Genomic DNA, 18,310 nt, shown 5'->3' with positions numbered 1-18,310 from the left:
GATCCTTTGCATGAGGGGGGTCATTACCTGACAGACACCCCTTCCACGTTGGGAGGACTTCCCCAGCTGTGCTTCACTGATCATTCGCGCCCAGCGCCACAGGTCCTCCCACCTCTTTTGACAGTGGGTGCTCTGCCGGTTGTAGACCCCCAGGGTCCGCACCTCCTTGGCGATGGCATGCCAATGTGTCCTCTTCTGGTGGGTGCTGACCTAGAAGGGCTACACAGAAATGGAAAACAGAGGTCAGGCACATGCATGATGGGAACAGCTGGCTAATTGTCCAACATGTGACGGACAGTACTCTCAGACATACAGGACAGTTGCACGCAGCATTCCATGCACCATGGCCCATGCAGGCTCAGAGGAGCACACATTTCCAATCCACACCATCCATTACACACACAGTGCCCTCCAAACCCAGACTCACCTGTACCTCTGGCCGTCCGTAGAGTTTGCTGTACAGGGGCAGGACCTCGTCCACTAGCTTCTCCAGTTCTTCCTGGATGAAGGCCGGGCCCTTTCACCTGCGCCACGTGGCACATCCATAGCCAGAGGCAGTCCACAGCAGTACACAGAGTAGAGTACCTCTCCGCATGAGATCAGGGAGTCAAGTGATCAAACGATGACGAACACGCGTATGTTCCACGACGGTATGCACCGTCATCGCCGGCGGCCGTCTTGATATGTCAGGGTTCCCCATTGGCATCCATGTTAGACAATGAGAGCGCGAACAGCAGTCAACACCACCTTACGCTTTGACGTCAACCGCTAGCGGTATGAGGTCACTTCCACAATGAAGGGGCAGATCTACAGTGGGCAGACATTTTGCCATCACCTACGCATCTTGAATTTCCTACTCCTCACAATGCAGGGTCTTCTAGCCACATGAAGCACCTAGGCCTCTATCCATTCCGTATAGTAGCACACATAAATCACTCTGTTTCCTCCCAGGGATGTACATATATATCTGTCAGGTAGCAGTTATTGTAGAGACACTACAATGAAAAATGCAGTGCAGAAATGTTGAGAAGTGTGCCTATGTATGTGTCTACGTCACTCCTTTTTTAACCCCTCATAGGTACCGACCCGTGTGGCGAGGAAGGGCACCATCGGTGTACAGACCACTTGTGGATATGGGGACAATGGTGGAGCGTCAGATCATAATCACCGACAGACTCACACGTGCAACTATTCCGGACCTTTGTGCATTACTGGATCCTGCACTAACTCTGGGTAATCATAATCAGCATGCCACTCCAACTGAGGTGCAGGTGCTCTCCGCACTCCATTTCCTGGCCACAGGCTCATTTCAAGTGACAGTGGGCATGGGTGCTGGTTTCTCACAGCCAATGTTCAGCCAGATACTGACAAAATTTCTGAATGCATATGTACAACATCTCAATCCTATGTGCGGTTTCCCCAAAGTACTGACCTCCCTGCCATCAAGTCTGACCTCTATGCCTTTGCAAACATTCCCCATGTCACAGGTTTCATCGATGGCCCCCAGATACCCATCATCCCCCCAAGAGTGAGTGAACAGGTGTACAGAAACAGGAAGAACTTTCACTCCATGAACATCCAATTGGTGTGTACTGCAGACCAGTACATTTCCCATATGAATGCCATGTTTCCAGGTTCAGTCCATGATTCAATAGTGTGCCACAGAAGATGGAACAACTACAAGAGGACAGAGGGTGGATCACAGGTAAGTTTGCCTGTCAATAGCTGACACATTGCTAAAAACCAGCCCGTCTGACTAAGGGACATAACAATGACGAGTCTGTATTGAACCATTTTGTAGGTGATTCTGGCTATCCAAACTTGCGTTGGCTCCTGACACCAGTGAGGAATCCGAGGACGGATGTAGAGAGGAAATAAAATGAGGCCCATGGACGTACTAGGAGAGTCATAGAGCGTACTATAGGTCTCCTGAAGGCTAGATTCCGGTGTCTACATATATCTGGGGGTTCCCTGCCTGACCTATGGCCCTGATAAGGTGTGTAGAATAATGGTGGCCAGCTGCATGCTGCACAACATGGCAGTGTGACATTCAATCCCCCTTTTGGAGGTGGAGGGTGCTATAGGTCCTGATCAGCTACCTCAGAGAGGTGAGGAGAGTGATGGTGAGGATGAGGAAGGGGAAGATGTCCAGTCCAGGAACCAACTGATACAACTCTACTTCCAATAACTGTGTGGCACTTAAGCCTGTCTTTGGGTTTTGTGACTAATACTGTCAGTGTGCTCTGTCATATAGGGGGGATTGGTCATGATATGCGTTACATGGACCACTTCTCCATGGTACTGACAGAAAATATATGCATTCCCTCCTGGCCACCATTTGGGCGCACAGTACCACCATCAAGCAAACATTGACAATAAAGTTGTTTTCTGCCAGTTACATCCATACTCCACTTTGTTCACAATTTAAGACAGGGGACAGTGTTACAGGTGTGAAATGTGTTTTATTGGTAGAATTGAGTGAATTGTGCTATATACAGTGATGGGAGTCATAATGGTTGGGTGTTCTCAAAACCAACTTGGTGGCAGCCCTGTTGGATGTTTTAGATGGGTCCATTTTGTCAAACAGTACTTCTAATTGCCCTCAGCTAAGTGTTGTTGGTGAATGCGTGTGATGGTTACTTTGCATTAGTAGCAGAGTCAATTGTTGGAGGGGGCCTTGTTCTTAGCTGGGTTTCCAGTGCCATATCTTGGCCTAAGAGTGTGTTTGGGCGGCTGCTGCAGAGCTTCTTGGGGTGGCATGGTTGGCCCTTGTGTTTCCTGGGAGGGTATTTCCTGTGATGTTTCTGCAGCTTGGGTCATCAGATGCTGGTTATCCAGGGCTGTTGTGGGGGCCTCTTGTCAAGTGTGGGTGTCAGACTGTTTTTTTACCAACTGCAGCAGTGCTCCAGGAATGGTGGCCATTGTGGCATTGTGCTCTTTCTACTGCTCCATGGCCTGTTGGTGTTGTTGATGCTGCATCCTCTGACTTTGCTCCAGGATGGACACAATCTGTGCCAACCTGTCTTGGGTATCTTGGTATGCCCCCAATACCAGTGCCATAACGTCCTGGGCTGCTGCGTCCATCCTGTGGCCTCCCCACTGGCCCACTGGGACACTTGAACTTGCCCTAGCCCCCTGTGCCTGTGTCCCATGCACAGGTCTTGACGTGCCTCGTACTGGGGCCCTCGCCTTCCTGCATGTTGGGAGTGGGAGACTGTGGCCTCTGTAGCTGTGTTACACCAGTCTGTGCTCTAGGTACACTGGTGTGGGTACGCCTCCCCTGGCCTGCTGGTCTTGACTGGGTGTTAGGGGTGACAGTGGTTTTCTGGGTGGGGCTGCTGCATGGTGAGAATCCAGGACTGTGTGAGGGGCCTGTCTGCTCATCAGTGTCCAGGGATATTTTGCCAAGGTCTTGTGAGGTAGCTCTGTCTCCCTAGAGGCTGTGGCACTCCTTGTCCCATCCGTTAGGGTTGCATGGGTGGTGGTGCCTGTTGGGGGACATACACATGTCTGTTACATATGCATGTAGGTTTGAGGTGTACAGGACTGTGCTATTTTGTGCTGGTGTTAATTTCAGTGGCCTTCCAGGGTGCCCTTGTGAGGTTGACATAGCATTTAGCGCCAGTGGTGGGGTTGCATTGTGGTGGGGGGTATTGTTCCATTGTGGGTACATGCAGGGGTGGGTGGCTGTGCACAGCGGGAGTGATGTGGGCCTGTTAGTGGGTTGTGGGTAATGCAGGGTGGTGGATGTGGTGGGTATTGGGTGGGGTGTAGGTCCAGGTGGGTATGGGTGGGGTGGGGTGGTGCATGCATTGCAGTTGTGGTGTTTATGGGGTAATTGTAGATGACTTACCTGAGTCCATTCCTCCAGTCAGTCCCTCTGGGTGCAGGATGGCGAGGACCTTCCCCTCCCAGTCGGTGTAGTTGGGTGGTGTTGGTGGCGGCACTCCCCCAGTCTTCTGCACTGTGATGTAGTGCCTAGATGCCATGGCCCGGGCCTTCCCTCGCAGGTCATTCCATCGCTTCCGGATGTCATCCCTGGTGCGTGGATGGTGTCCCACTGCATTCACCTTGTTGACAATGGTCTGCCACAGCTCACATTTCCGGGCGATGGGTTTGTGCTGCACCTCGGCCCGAGTATTTGTGGCTCCACCTTCAGGATCTCATCCATCAAGGTCCCTAGCTCCCTTTCGGTGAAGCGTGGATTTTTGGGGGAGGGACATGGTGAGTGTGGTGGATGGCGTCGGGACTGGGGACGGGGTAAAGGTGCTCCTCTGTGGGTCGATATGCGTCTCCTGTATGCTGGCGTTCGCTATCTGGCTCTGGTGCTCTCCTTCTTCTTGTCCTGGTTTCGTTGCAAGGGATTGTGGGGTGTGTCTGGGGGTGCTTTATGGGATTCTGGATGTGTGTCAGGTGTGTGGGTGATACACCTATCCAATGTGTGCACTTGTTGGTGTTGAGTCCACTTGCCGACTGTGGCGGTCGCAGCTGCCAATGGCCGTCCAGCCTCCACTGTCTGCTGAGGTGATTTGTGCATCATTGTTTGGAGGGCGGGATGTGGGTGTGCTTGACGGTGGCGGGGTGGGCCGGGATTCCCGCCAACAGTGTCCTGGCGGGGAGTGGTGGTGTGGGAATTTTTGGCGGGGTTGGGATTTTCGATCATTATATGCCGGGTTTCCATTCACCGCCAACGGTGGGATTCTGTTCACCGCCGATACGGCAGTTGGCAGTCTTTTCCGCCATGTTCATAATGATGCCTATATCTGCAACTCTTGCCTTTGCCAAGGCTTGTTGGGGGGTTTTCCACACCACTGATAGACTGCAACTCTTCTTCCGATATGGGGCATCAACTGCATCACTCCTGGAACTCTTCTCCTGCTCCTGGGCTGCATAGCAGACGCCGGGTCTTCACCATCAACCTAGTCCTGCATTTCCAGAAGGGTGGGTAGTGTCTAATGCTCCAACTGGACACTCCAACTCAAACTGGATTTGGTCCCCTTCTTTTGTAGGTCCTCTTCTGTCAGGAGCCATCTTCTGTTCCTTGAAGTCTTGCTTGGGTCTTGCACAGTCCTTTTACAAAGTTCATGTGTGGGTTTGGGGAAAACCACGTACTTACCCCTTCTCTACTGGTCGCTGGGGGGGCACCCTGGCACTTACTTTGGGGGGTTTCTAGTTCCTCCAGCTCCCATCTATAGATTCCACTTTCTTGGGTGGGGGACTGACTTTTGCATTCCACTTACTTAGTATATGGTTTGGTCTCCCCGTTGGGTCTCTATTATTTTCTGTTATTTCACTGTTTTCTATTGCTTTCTATGACAGTTCCTGACTTCTAATGTGAATATAATAGTGTGTTTACTCACCTGCTACTGGAGTATTGCCTATACAGTATTTTAGTATTTGTGTTACCATATTAAAGTACCTTTATTTTTGTAACACTGTGTGGTTCTTTCATGTGTGTAAGTGCTGTGTGACTGCAAGTGGTATTGCATAAGCTTTGCATGTCTCCTAGATAAGTCTTGGCTGCTCATTCACAGCTACCTTTAGAGAGCTCTGGCTTCCTAGACACTGTCTACACCTCACTAATAGGGGATACCAGGTCCAAGTATAAGGTGATAACACCTTAGGTGCTCACCACATACCAGGCCAGCTTCCTACAATAACCAAATGTGTCTTTGAAGTGGAGGAAAACTTCAAAGAGTAGTTTTGAAGTACACAGGTTCCGCTTTCATCCCAGCCCTGTCTATCAGGAGCCCAGTTGGGGGGGGGGTTTATCAGTCCTTTGTGTGAGGGCAGGCCACTGGCCTTTGAATTGTGAAAACCCTTCCACCCTTCCTGCCCACGAAGACCAATCAGTATGCAGATGAATGCAGATGCAGCCGACTGTCATATGGTTATGGCCGTCGAAGTGGAATGCACAAAGGGAGCTGCCAACCAGCACAGGCAAAATGTAGATTTGGGCCAGGCTGTAAGGCACAGAGAGCAGTAAGTACAGAGAAATGCCTACTTTCTAAAGGTGCCATTTCTAAAATAATATAGTTCAATCCAACTTCCCCAGTAAGCAGGATTTCTCACTACTATTCTAGCCATACCAAACCTGACAAGCCGATTCCCCTCAGATCAGAAATTACCACTTAAAAGCCTATAAGAGAATTTCCAATGCTGGCCTTAGAGAGGAGCAGGCTTCACACTAGTGAAAAACGACTTTGGGAGTTTTTCACTACCAGGATATGTAAAACGTACAAGTACATGTCCTGCCTTTTGCTTACATAGCACCCTGCCATGTGGGCTAACTAGGGCCTACCTTAGGGGTGACGTATATGGAATAAAAGGGGAGTTTAAGGCTTGACAAGTAGTTTAAAATGCCAAGTCTAAGTGGCAGTGAACATACACACACATGCCTTGCAATGGCAGGCCTGAGGCATGATTAAAGGGTTACTAATGTGGGCTGCACAATCAGTGCTGCAGACCGCCCATTAGTAGCATTTAATATATAGGCCCAGGGTACATATAGTGCACTTTCCTGGGGCCTCACAGGTAAATTCAATATGGCAATTGCCTGTGAGCCAATGTTACCATGTTTTAGGGAGAAAGCACATGCACTTTAGCACTGGTTAGCAATGGTAAAGTGCACAGAGGCCTAAAACCAACAGAAAAGAGGTCAGAAAAAGAGGAGGAAGGCAAAAAGGTTGGGATGACTCCTCAGAGTGGGCCATTTTCCAAAAGGGGCATTTTACGAACAAGTCACTCTCCCAGTCTGTGCCTTTAAACGGGTGAACTGCGTGCAAACAGGGATAGAAAATCCTATTACGGTAATGTGTTCCCCCCCTCCAGAGCAGCTGTGAACGTGCACTGCCCTGAGGGCGGAATGTTAGTGAAATACAGAGTGGCTGCCTAGAAGCTGCTCATGTTTCACAGTGCAGGAGGCAGCTGCCTGCACTTCTAAGAAGAGACAGAGATCTCCCTGCAGGCCGGTGAAATGAGTGACTGCACCCAGCGGAAGGGGAATGTCTGGGGAATCCATTGAACTCCGTTCCCTCTCTTGTAGCAGTCTCACTCAGTGGGGACAGTGACTCTGCACCACCTTTTTGTAGCTCAGAGTCAGTGTGCCTCCTGATAGCCGCTTTGCCCTTCAGTTGCATCCATAATAGGGCGTGGGCACAGACCCAAAGTGCTTCCCTCATTAGCATGGGACCAAGGCCCCATGCTAATGAAGGAATACACCTATAACATAGTACTGGTGTTCTTTGTGCACCTGTACTATCTGTATTACAGAAAGGTGTGCGTGGAAAAAACAGTAGCACTGTCTGTGATACGGCCCCTTAGTCCATATTTTAGAGACAATGGACCCAATTACAATCAATGAGCTGCCCCAAGGGCAGTCACAAACTCAAGGCTGCTCAGAGGGCAACATATTCAGTGAAGTTCAGTGTGGTTGCTTGGAAACCACTTCATGTTTCACAGTGCAGGTAGCAGCTGAATGCACTTTAAAGAGAGGGCAGAGATTCTCTTGCAGAGAGATACAGTGAAATACTACACCACCCTGCAGGTAGATTGTCTGGGGGTCCATGGAGCCCCCTGTGCCCCTTCTAGAGGACTGCCCTCATGGAGCACAGTGACAGTACACCACCTTTCTGTGGTGTAATGTAAGTGCACATCCTAAGGACCTGTTTGCCTCTGTGCTCAGGTCCATAATACGCTGCAGGCACAGAGGCAAAGTGATTCCCTCATCGGCATGGGGACACACGCCAGCCCAAATAAGGCAACATCCTCCCAAGTTAGCTCAAGCTCTATATGTGCATCATTGCTATCAGTATTACAGAAGTGCCCGCACAAGTGTCTGTTACGTGTTTAGTAACAAGAAGGGCACAGAAAATGGGCCCTCATGCTCGGTGCATTCCCGGGGGACCTGTCTATAATATAGGCCCAGGTATTTATTATGAAGTCGGATGGCAATGTAACTGAGTGCTTGACAGAGAGAGGCAGGATGGGATTGGGAGTGGGGTTGGATGGAATTTGTCTGGGCAATCAGACTAGATGATTGATTTATAGGTTAGGATTTTCATGTAATAATTGGGATAATGTTGCTCTGGTGGGTGGGTTCGGATATCTGTCAACAGCTGGATGTAGGGTCACAATTTGTGGAAAGGAAGTTGGGAAAGCATGTTAAAAGTATTCTATGATATGTGAAAAAGGATTGGAGTTTGAGACGTTTCGCAGTTGTAATTTCTAGAAAGTGAAGAAGTCGAATGGGAAAGGAAGCAGAGAGTGAAGAGGAGAAAAACACGTCGGTCCAAGTGGGTAAGAGTTAATCTTTTATGATGTGATAGGTGATGGCTGGGTGGGGAAATGGGAGAATTGGGCTTTATGTGTAGAACCTGCAATTAGGGTCCTTTGGCAAGTCTGGTAGAGAGAATGCATGGAGTTTTATTTTATTAATGTGCATATTTTCTATTGCTTTCCTCCTCCAGATTCTGATTGGCTGGGAAGGTCTCTCTCACTCTAGCGCTTGGTTTATGATGAGTTGAGTTTGCTATTGGGTTCTTTTTACAGATTCAGTAAGTTGCAGTAAATGGCCAGAGAACATGTTTCTGTCCTGGGAGGAAGACTGATCTTTGGAAAGGTCCAGTGAAATGTTTGTTCAGTTAAGAAATCATGTCAAAGGAATGGCTTGTGACTGTCAAGATGATGCCTTGCTAAGCATTGTTAACGTCTTTGTTTAATAGGTGAAAGAGGTGGAAATGTAAATACAAGGTCTAGTCTCCTAGGTTTGTCCTCCTTCTACATTTGTGCCCCCTTTAGATGTTTTTTGTTTGGGAGACGCGTGAAGGGTTTGAATAAGTATAATTGGGATAGTGAGGACAAAAGACTTTGGCCCTCATTTTGACCCTGGTGGTCTTTTGACCTCCAGGGTTAATGTGGCGGTATCACCGCCAACAAGCTGGCAGTGAATACCACCACATTATGAGTGTGGCGGGTTGGCCGCTGCCAACCTGCCACATCTCCACACATACCGCCATCACAGTATGAACCACCAGGCCGGAGGTGTTCATCTCCGACCCGGCAGCCCACAGAAGACCGCCGGCGGCATTACTAGGCGCGGGCCTACTGCCATGGCTTCCGCGCCAGTAGCACCACCACGAAAACCATGGCGATAGGGCTACAGATGACTGAGAATTTCTTCCCTGTCACCGGTAGACGGCTCCCTCATCCCCCCCAGCAAGCACCTGACCCCTACACTCCCCCTACAGTCACAGCACCCCCAACCCCCCTCCCCACATACATGCACACATACACCCCCACACACCACACATACACCCATTCACTTACACTTCCATGCACGCATCCACTCATACTCATCCATACACGCATTCACTTACACATACTCACATGCATTCAGGCACGCATCACATAGACATGCAGACACGCACTCACTATAACATTCAAACACGCATTCGCTCACACGCATACAACCACGCATACACCACAACACTCACAGACGCATTCACACACATTCACACACAGACACCACACACACACATACAGACACGCACACACAACACCCCCTACCTTCCCACTCCCCTCCCCTGTTGGACGCCTGACTTTCCTTGTACGGCGAGGAGGTTGTCCGTCAGGGAACGGGAAGGGGCACTGCTAACGCCAGCAGTGTCCCTCCATCGGGACATTAATGGTCTTAATACGGCTGTCGGCATTCTTCTGGCAGGGCAGTGCAGGTGGTAGCACCGCCCAGGGGCCCCCGTCCACCAGCATGGCTACTGCCGGATTTCCACCCAAAGTATGGTGGAAATCAGGCAGTGCCCATAATATGGCTGACGAAAGACCACCAGCACTGGCGGTCTTCTGGCACCCGTGGCTTTGGCGATCTTGGTCAGAGACCACCAAAGTCATAATGAGGGTCTCTGTGTTTTTTTTTCCTCTTTCGTTAATTTGTCTCCATGGTTGCTGCTGTGTTTCCCTTAAGGATGGGGGTAATGGTAAAGGTGTGATGGGCAGGTATTTTAAACCAGATTTGTAGACTGAGGTTGAGTTACATTCAGTTTATTTTATTTATTTGCAGATGTTACATTCTGCAGACATACGACTGGGGTATTCTTGTCTTACCCTTTTTAAACTTTCATCTGAGTGCTATTCAACCCAATGTGCAATGGCTTTAGTTCTTTCCTGAAGCACAATTACAAGTTGTGCTGCCAAGCAACCTCCATCAAGCACTCCTACATTATCCAAGGTCTGCAAGTATGCTATTAATCCTCCCCAAATACATCTAAGTAAGTATATATTTTTATCTCTGCCCTGGCTAGTCATGGTTGTAGATTATACATCTATGCAGATGGTTCTAAGCTCATCTTCTGGCTTGAGGGTACTGCCCAACCCCATCAGGCACTCAATCTACCTTGAAGTTCATTTGGAGCTGGATGGGCACTAACTTCCTCGAGCTAACTGCCAATCTAACTGAGATGGTTAGTCTCAATCACAAACTGGATCTCTGGGTCAAAACCTACTGGCCTTCTGAGCTCTGTGCCCCACCTGTCCCAGCAGCCTCTGCCATGAGCCAGGGCTTCATGCTAATCAATCAACTACCTATGATCCCCCAGATCAAAGCAGTCATGACAAAGTACATTTGTCTACTGAAATCCATTTAGAAGGCCGCTCCCCTACTGTCACCTAAGGTTTTGTAATCGGCTATTGTAGCAGTAATTGTTTCCTGCTTGTACTTTGCAAACTCCACATATTTGGGTTTCTCTGCAACTTTTTAACACAAACTGCAAATCATTCAAAATACAGCAGTGAGGATAATCTGTAAATTGCATTGATATGCACATATCTCGCCTCCCTTAATGGAGTTTTACTGGCTTCCTGTCAAACAGAATTTTTTAAAACAGCTTGTACTATTTAGAAATCCATTCTTTACCAGTCTCCAGTCTTCGTAGCAAGCAAATTTAGGAAATATATTTGTTCTTGAGCTTTAAGATTTACTCTTGTCAACCAGTTCAGGATTCATCTGTTTAAGCCACAGAGAGCAGTGGGCAGAAAATTCGCTAATCTGCTCTCCACCTTGTGGAACACTCTCCATTCCTTGTTCAGGCTGGAACCCAACTTCCTGAGGTTCAGGAAGCTTTTGAATGCCTGGCTGTTGAAACAAGCTTTTGATTGGACTCAGCCTTCTCTCTTTCCTTCCTGGTTGTCACAGCGCAAGAAATTCTTAGGTGCACATGTGCTCTATAGGCTTTCCTAACATAACCTAAGAAATTTTTATTAATTTGCACAAAGACTGGTCCTGACATAGAGACGAACCCCCAGGTGATCATATTGCATTTTGATATAAGTGTACATTGTAATCATGAGGACTGTGCTGAATTGCTACATAGAATCTACTCACAAACAGTTACAAGAGAGGAATAATTTTCACACATTCCTCCTCTCAGGAAAGAAAAATTGGTGAAACAAGGGGCTAACATGGATTCTTCATCCTTGATTGTTTCCCGTACTTGGAAAAGCATGTCAACCATTTCATATCTGGACTCTAGCTAATTAACTACAGTCTTATTCAGTTCTTGTACTCGAGCAGTCTTTCAAATGAGGCTTGCATTTTGCCCCTCTATTTTCCTCATCTATACACAAGGGGAGACCAAATTATCACAAAACATTTTATTTCGATAGGGAAGCAGTCTTCTCTTCAGAAAATAATGCAGTGCTGAGCAGAAAGGATGGTGCTTTCATTGCAGATTTCAATGCAAGCATCTCAATAATAAGGGGAAGATTTATGGAAAGTGGTGCTGCACCGAGTGCACCGCCACTTTCCTGTGCCCCTTAGCACGCCCCTACCCCCACCATGTGTGTGCCGTATTTAAAATATGGCGCACCATGGCGCAGGGTAGGGGTAATAGCATAATTTCTCATGACGCTATTAATGTATGCTGCAGGAGTAGCTGCTAAATATTGGTCAGCCTGTATTGTTTCTGTACCTATATCATTTGGTCTTGTATTTGATTCATGTGGTCTTAGCATTGTTAATCTAAAGGGAAATAAATGTTTGAACTTTACTAGATTAGTGAGGTGATTCATGGCCACGTAGGTCATGGTGCGTGTAAATTACTGACTTTAAAATTGATGTTTATTGATTTGATATTGTTAATGTTGGTTATCACACTCCTATCTGAGTCCAAAGATTTGTGTCAACCTCTAAGGGTAAGAGATGGTTACCCTATACATGTCACCTTGTAAATAAAGTATTAAAAGAAATATTAGGCTCGACATGCCTACAGAAGTTGGTAGCAGAGGATGGTTTCATCTCATTAGGAGGGAAACCTCCTGTTTTTAATAGTTATATGTAATTTAAAAGAAATTGGGAGATTTGGTTTTACCAGTGCTTAATGAAATTGAGAACTTTTGAAAACTGGTTTTGCCAATGCATGGTTGGATGAAATTTGGTTTTGCCAATGCTTGTTTGGAGATGTTATCAGTGTTTTTAGTTTAATTTGTGTTTGGGATACGGTTTGCGCTTGCAGTGGTTTAGCAAAATCGCAGGTGAAATGTGATGGTTGTGAGAAATAGGGAGTTTGCGTACTCCAACGTAGTTGTTAGGGAGTGCGAGTATTCTAAAGGGTGTATGTAGGGAAGTTGTTGTACTTCAATTGGGTGTGATGCTTTGTGCTCAGAAATTGCCCACATGGTTATTAGTATGCGGACCCTGTGTGGTCTAAGACTTTGGAGTATTGTACAAGTGTAGGAGACACTTATTTATTGTTATTGTTTGGTCAATTGGGCGTGGCTGTCAAATAGTATTCCTAAAGTGTGTGTTAAACGGAGTGTTAGTTTGACAGATATTAGTGATTCCTGAGTGCACAAGGAGGATCTAGTATTAGTCAAGGGTGAAATTTGCTAGTCACATTTTACTTGCGAAACAGAGAAAACAAAGATCTAGGGACATATTTATACTCCGTTTGCGCAGGAATTGCGTCGTTTTTTTTTACGCAATTTCGACGCAAAACTAACTCTAGCGCCAAAGTCCATGGAGTTAGCGTCATTTTTTAGCGTGGACACCTACTTTGCGTTAATGATATGCAAGGTAGGCGTTCCCGTCTAAAAAATCGACTCCGAGGCATGTGCGTCGGTTTTATACTCCCGGTCAAAAATCACGCCCGGGAGTGGGCGGGTCAAAAAAAATGACGTACGGCCGCTTTTGCGCCGTTTTTTAGCGCCTGCAAAAGGCAGGCGTTAAGGGACCTGTGGGCTCTGAAGGAGCCCAGAGGTGCCCTCCCATGCCCCCAGGGACCCCCCCGTCACCCTTGCCCACCCCAGGAGGACACCCAAGGCTGGAGGGACCCATCCCAGGGACATTAAGGTAAATTCAGGTAAGTGTTTTAAAAAAAAAAAAATTGTGGCATAGGGGGGCCTGATTGGCCCCCCTACATGCCACTATGCCCAATGACCATGCCCAGGGGACAGAAGTCCCCTGGGCATGGCCATTGGGCAAGGGGGCATGACTCCTGTCTTTGCTAAGACAGGAGTAATTTCTATGGGGGTTGGGAGTGAAAAAAAAATGGCGCAAATCGGGTTGAGGCGAAAAAATTGCCTCAACCTAACTTGCCCCATTTCTTGACGCCCAAGCCCCATTTCCCCCTACGCCGGCGCCGCCTGGTGTACGTCGTTTTTTTTAACCCACACCAGACGGCGACGGCGGCTAAGGCCGGCTAACGTCATTCAATAAATACGGCACCCGCATGGCGCTTCAGAATGGCGTTAGTATTCAAAAAGTATAAATATGGGCCCTAATGAGAGCTAAAAGCTGCAATCGAAATATTCGTGAAGCTTCAGAAGTGATTGTGTTCCCTACCTATAGTAAGCAGACAAGTTGGTGTGTTGATTTTTCTTTGGTGTTTGCAATATTTTGCATTTAGTTTCATATGAATCGAGTTTGGAGAACAAGCCACAAGACTTTGTCAGCCGCTGTGTGTGTGTGTGAGTGTGTCATTACTAGGTCTGCGCTGAGATCGGTTGGTGAAAAGGAGCCACTAAGCAATTGGAGAATAGTTTTGAAGCGTTATTGGTTGAGAGAGGCAAGCAAAAAAGATTTTGGGATTGAATTACTTCCTGTTTTGAATTTAACTAATTGGTTTAAGCCCGATTGAAGTAAAAATTTATTTTTTCAAAGTGTTCATGAGTGCGCTTAAGGGAGATGCTTTTATTCCAGTTAGAATAGGAGATTGCCTCACCAGAAGGTACGCCTGCATTTATCGTAATTGAAGAGCAACGTACTGCAGCATGTATTTGCTTAAAACAGTGGTGCAGAATTACGGAGAAGGCAGGGAGCTTAGCGTTTCCTGCCTCTGGAGCTTTTAATGGGAGCATTTTAGAAAATTTGTGAAGAATGCTGTATGAATTAAAACCTCCTCCAAGACTAGCACAATTTGAAGCCTTAGCCATTTGGAAATTAGTGGCATGAGAACAAGAAAAATTACAATTTGAGAGGAGAATGAGAAAAGTTGACAAGACATTGTTAGAGGCAAGGTGGAATTATGAGCAGAAAGTTTAGAGAACAGAAGCTTTAAAGTGTACTAAAAATGTTTCCTGCAATTACACAAGAGAAAGAGAGCAGTGTCAGACAAAAGACAAAGAAAAAGAAGAAGAAAAAGATGAGATGAAATCAGATGAGGCTAGGAAAGCATTGACTTATGATGATGCCTCAGATGATGATTACTTTATAGTGCAGTTATTGAGGAGTCATACTCCTTCATATGCAGCACAAGCGACAAGTCCAGGTACTAGTACTGGTCCAAGTGTACCACTACCAGTTGTAGTAATGCAAAGTCAAGTATAGGGCACAACTAATGCTCCTATTTTCACAGTTACTCAGATACCTATTACGAAGCCTGAGATAATTGTAGTCTATCCTGCAATTCTTGTTGTAAGTTCTGCACGGAGCATGACAGTACCAGTGGTCCAATCATCACAGTTATCACAGATTTTTCAGAAACCAATGATGGTTCAGGTAGAATCTACACATAGTTCAGTGGCTCCATTGCAAGTTCGGAGAATGCCGAGGTACATCTGTAACAATATTGCTGTCAAATTCTTCAATGGTTTCAGGTCAGAGTTCAGGAATGATTCACTCGAGAAATCAGAATGTTCATTTAAGTCCACAAGCATTAAAAGTACCTGTTACTATTGGTCCTGTTGTACCATTGTCTGCCCAGGGACATAATGAGACTAATGTACAAATCTTTTTAATTCAAATGCAGAAATGGAGATACTCAATGTTACTGCAGGAGTCATGTCTCCAATGAATCAGACTTTTGACAAGACAAGTCCACTGATTGACTTAAATTATCCTAGGACTTCACACAATTTGGGAAAGTCAGATTTGAATTCAAATTAATTTCTGATGACTCCTGAGACCCCATGTATTACTCCACAGAATGTGCCCAATGTAAATAATGATGTTTCATTACAAGGTTTGACTGCTCAGCAGTTAACAGACTGCTTGGAAAGACTGAGTGGAGGAAAAACAATTGCTGATGGTGGGGGGAAATCATTGACCCTGGCAAGACTTAAATTAGAATGAAAAGAAATGATTAAGGGAATACTTGAGTTATATATAATTGACTCATATAATGAAGATGAGTTTTGCTTCATGTGTAAAAATGTTACAAACAGAGCTGTGTTGTTCTGGCTCGGCTTTGCGTCGATCCAGTGGGCCGTGCGTAGAATTTCCGGTCACAAAGCAGGCGCTGCGTCTATCTTTTCCATGCGAAGTCGGGCTGCATCATTCCAGTTTGGCGTGCAGTGATTTTCTCATTGCAATGCAGGCTGTGCGTCATTTCTTGCAGGCTGTGCATCGATTTTCACTGCACAAGGAGTTCTTTTTCAGGAATGAAGTATTTTTGGTCCTGAAACTTCAGGGAACAGGAGGCAAGCTCTATCCACGCCATTGGAAAGCACTTCTCAGCACAGCCAGGGAGCAGCAAGGCAGCAGGGCAACAGCAAGGCAGCAGTCCTTTTCAGAAAAGCAGTAAGGTGAGTCCTTTGGGCAGCCAAGCAGTTCTTCTTGGCAAGTTGCAGGTTCTGGTTCAGGGATTCTTCTCCAGTGGCATCTTGTCCTGAAGTGTCTTGATGAAGTAGAGTGTCTATCTCAGAAGTTTCTGAGTTGGTAGGGTCAGAGACCCTGCTTAAATACCCAAATGTGCCTTTGAAGTGGGGGAGATTATAAAGAGTGGCACACAAGTACACAAGGTCCCCTTTCAGTTCCATCCTGTCTGCCAGGGTCCCAGTAGGGGGTGTGGCAGTGCTTTGTGTGAGGGCAGGCTACTGTCCTTTGACATGTAAGTGTCTGGCCCTCCACCCTCCCGAACCAGGAAGACCCATTCAATATGCAGATGTATGCAAGTGTGGTTGAGCATCCTGTGTTTGGGGTTGTCTGAGTGAATGCACAAGGGAGCTGTCAACTGAACCTAGCCAGACGTGGATTGTAGGGAAGGATTTAAATGCAGAGAAATGCTCACTTTCTAAAATTGGCATTTCTAAAATAGTAATATTAAATCCAACTTCACCAGTCAGCAGGATTTTGTATTACCATTCTGGCCATACTAAATATGACCTTGTTTCTCCTTTCAGATCAGAAGCTACCACTCAAACAGTATGTGAGGGTACCCCTAATGTTAGCCAATGAAAGGAGCAGGCCTCACAGCAGTGTAAAATGTATGTAGGAGTTTTACACTACCAGGGCATGTAAACTACACAGGTACATGTCCTGCCTTTTGTCTACACAGCACCCTGCCCTACGGGTTACCGACGGCCTACCTGATGAGTGACGTATATGTAGAAAAAAGGGGAGTTGTAGGCTTGGCTAGTACTTTTAAATGCCTGGTCGAATTGGCAGTAAAACTGCAGACATAGGCCCTGCAATGGCAGGCCTGAGACATGGTTAAGGGGCTACTTAAAGGGGTGGCACAATCAGTGCTGCAGGCCCAATTGTAGCATTTAATCTACAGGCCCTGGGCACATATAGTGCACTTTACTACGAACTTAAAAGTAAATTAAATAAACCAATTTGGTATAGTCCAATGTCACCATGTTTTAGGGGACAGAGCATATGCACTTTAGCAGTGGTAAAGTGTGCAGAGTCCTAAAACCAGGAAAAACAGTGTTCAAAAAGTGGAGGGAGGCAGGCAAAAAGTTAGGGGTGGCCACCCTAAGGCTGTCAGGTCTAACAATTGCCTTATTGAATCATTTGGGTGAAAACTGCCATAAAGTGTCCACAACAAAATTACAGTACTCTCAGAAATAAGTGAAATACTTAGGACATCAACCAGAGAAAGGTGCAAGGAAGGTGTCCAGAGAGAGAGTTACAGCTATTTTCCAAATTAATCCTCCAGTTACACAAAAATATGCCAGGATGTTTCTGGGAATAGTGGGCTATTGTCGTGAATGGAGTCCCAATTTTTCTGTTATTTCAAAGCCATTGTAGAGACTGACCCACAAAGATATAACTGATCCAGTGCTCTTGGATGAAACTTGTATGGAAGCTTTTACTGAGCTGAGAGAGAGTCTGTGCTGAGCACCAGTTTTGGGAATGCCTGAATAAACAAAACAATTTTTTGTTTTGTCATGAATGTGATTGTTACTTACACAGGTAGATGGTGGTGTAAACCACCCTGTAGCATAACTTTCTGCTACTTTGGACCCAGTTGCATCAGTTTTGCCTGGCTGTTTGCGGACTGTGATGCCGGATGGTTTATCCCTCAAGCATTGTGAGAGTAATGTGATGGGATATCCTTTAACTGTTTTGGTCCCACATTCTGTAGAAGTTTTGCTTACCTGAACAAAGACCCACTACTTGACAAATGCCAGGCTCACAAGGTATGAGCTTCTGATTTTAGGCTCACCCAATGTGTCCTTAAAGAGATGCAACACAAAAGGATGATGGACAGAGTGCTGAACAATGCAAACACTCACCCCCAGTCACAGATCTGGGTTTAATCCATCGTTCTTTTGCTCACCATGCCACCCCAGTTTGGACCCAGCCATATGCAAATCAGTTTTCGTCCGTAGGACCACTGCCTGCTCTGAAAAAATATTTTTACTGACATTTACAAAGGGGACCCCAGGTTGGTCCCAGACATATGCAAATTAGCCTTGACCCTGTTCCTCATGGGAACAGTCCAGCCCGAACTGCCAGGCCAGGTCCTCCCTGGACCGGAAACAAGCATCCTGGGACCGGTTTCAGGGTATCACCCTTCATCAGCCAGGATAGCTTGAATCCAGTGCCACAGTGAGCACGGGACTCACGTCTGGG

The sequence above is a fragment of the Pleurodeles waltl genome, chromosome 4_2, assembly GCF_031143425.1.
Source record: "Pleurodeles waltl isolate 20211129_DDA chromosome 4_2, aPleWal1.hap1.20221129, whole genome shotgun sequence".
Classification (NCBI taxonomy): domain Eukaryota; kingdom Metazoa; phylum Chordata; class Amphibia; order Caudata; family Salamandridae; genus Pleurodeles; species Pleurodeles waltl.
This window is presented reverse-complemented; position numbering follows the sequence as displayed.